This window comes from Octopus bimaculoides, chromosome 8 (genome assembly GCF_001194135.2).
Source record: "Octopus bimaculoides isolate UCB-OBI-ISO-001 chromosome 8, ASM119413v2, whole genome shotgun sequence".
NCBI classification, from domain to species: Eukaryota; Metazoa; Mollusca; class Cephalopoda; order Octopoda; family Octopodidae; genus Octopus; species Octopus bimaculoides.
The window spans coordinates 70,219,374-70,221,975 of NC_068988.1; the positions used below are offsets into that span (position 1 = coordinate 70,219,374).

Here is a 2,602-nt window from a genome sequence, read left to right on the forward strand (position 1 = left end):
TATAATACATTTACATGAAGAGAGAAGAGTAGTAACTACAATTTCGATGTGTCAACAGTTGGAACCCTGTTTGTAGTTCTTTCACCTCGTCTTTGAACTGTCATTAATTTTGCGCCATAAATGTGCGTGTGAGTGAGTGTGTGTGTGTGTGTGTATGTGTGTGTATGTGTGTGTGTGTGTGTGTGTGTGTGTGTGTATGTGTGTGTTGCATGCGTGTGTGTGTTGTGCGTGTTTGTATGTGTGTCTGTGTAAATGATGTGCGGGGGATAACTACCACCAAATCATGGAGGTGAACGCGTGCCTAGGAGTTTAAGTACTAAAAATACCTCCACTCACACCAAAAGTCAGATACATTGTGCTACGTTAAGAGTCTATAGCAATATAAATCATAGCAAGGAGGGAGTAAAAAAAGACAATATTTCTACGGATAAGGCCTACCATCACGAGCAAAGAAACTACTGATACATTGAGAACTGCTAGAAACTGGAAAATGTCAACACGAATCATTGTCCCCAAACTTCTGGCTGTGATCACTTGTAGCTGTGATCACATATCTAATGAAATGATAGGTGGACAAAATTTTAGAAGGACCGCTTTTCTATATGAACATCTCACTCAGGCATATGCGGGAATGAAAGTAATCTACATGCATATTGGCAAGTCGTATAGGTTAAGTGATATCTTTTAGATTAGGTAAGGGTAGCATATGGTATCATGTTTTACTTGTAAGGCTAAGGACGAGATGAACAAACAAGCAATGTGGGAGTGTCACACGTGTGCCCATCGACTAATGTCGTTACACTTGGAACAAAGAAATCAATCGGCAATCATTTTAAGGGACATTGGTGACGATGGTGACCTCTGGTTTGCAGCTGCTTCAATAGAGAATAATGTGTATATGGTCGTCAGAGTTTGTTGTACTCTAGAGTGGAATGATGAGCCTCAGCAGCGCACATGTGACTGTAAATGTCACTTAAGGGCTTGCGCATCAAAAGAATAGGGAGGAAAAAACATGTAACACCCGCTAAAGTTGGTCACGGAGTCCGCTTGTCTTTTCGCACGAAATGGCACAAATAATGAAACGTAGATTTATCAGACCAGTAAGCCAATTAAATTTTTATCCCAGGCATACCTAACAGCACAACCCCATCATCTTGCGACGATGAAGAACTGATGGGGACGAGCAGGAACAACAGGTTCCTAGAGACAGAGAGGAAGGCAATAAAAAGGTACATGATGACTCATAAATAGAACACATTTCAAGAGGTGACATGTTAAACATTTAAGGATCTTATTTCTTCCTCTCTCCTACGTTGCAGTGAAATTCACAGTTCATCGTACAACAAAGAACAGATGGAAGACAGAAACTATCCAATTACCTTTGAGATAAATTCATAGCTGACTGGTGAGGTGATGGTCTCCGATTACGTGAGGACTTCGAAAATAAATGACGACCGAAGAATAATGTTCTGATGAACTTTGCATGAACCATGATCAGGACGTATTTTCGTCACAAACCATAAACTGCCAACGGTTATTCTTTTCATGGGTATATATGTGAACTGCCAAACCGGAAAAAAGATGGTCGTGTGACACAATAAGTGTCATTCAGGCGAACGTTTCTCACCCGTGTGTAGGTGAGTTACCTTACTAAAGTGCCATATTTGTTTTGTTTATATTGATATCCTGTCTTAATGTCTTATGTTCATACCTCATTTTGTTTTAAAATAATATCTGTTTTAAACAACTTCATTATATAACGTATCATTTCTTCGTTTCTGCACAACGGCCTTCACTATGTTCACAAGGTTTGTCGCCCCTTGCGTAATATTTTATTTGTACTTATGCGTAGATACTTGTGGTGAATCCTCCTCCTCCTCCTCCTCCTCCTCCTCGTCATCGTCGTCGTCGTCGAAGTTTAAACACTATTTTATAGACGTTCAAATGTTTTGTATTTTGTTCGATACTTGTTCTGATTAATGAGCTGCATAAATGATAATTAGTTGGTTATTAATGCAAAAATAAGTTCGTGTAATGAAGACCATGTGAGGACAAAACTATGACGAACACCAGCTAACAAGCTAGCTGCCCCTTCCGGCTATACACACAGGGATTAGGGAACACCACTAATGAATAACTAATGATCACGAGATGTGTATGTGTGTGTATGTGTGTGCACGTGTGTGTGCTTGTGTGTATGTGAATGTTCGTGTGTCTGTGTGAGTTTGTGCGTGTGTAGATGTCCATATAATTTTATATGCGAGTATGGTGACTCTTCTAATACATAGAGAGTTATTTAGTATAGTCAATTGTTCGAGCGTGATTCTTCTTAACCGTTTAGACGTACGATAGAACATATTAATCAAACGAATTATATATGCATGTCTATTATATGTATGTGTGTGTGTGTGTGTGTGCGTGTGTGTATATATATACAGAGAGAGAGATAGATAGATAGATAGACAGATAGATATGTGCATAGATACATATATACACACATACGCACACTAGACATGCATACATGCACATACATATATAAATCTATCAATGCATGTATCTATTTATCTACACACACACACACACACACACACACACATATATA

At 38.9% G+C, this 2,602-nt stretch overlaps 1 protein-coding gene across 3 annotated transcripts in view; it reads right to left on the bottom strand.

Moving 5' to 3' along the window:
• The window catches only part of LOC106876367 (atrial natriuretic peptide receptor 3), a 593,165-nt gene that overhangs the window by 506,251 nt on the left and 84,312 nt on the right, over window positions 1-2,602 (bottom strand). The window lies entirely within an intron of this gene.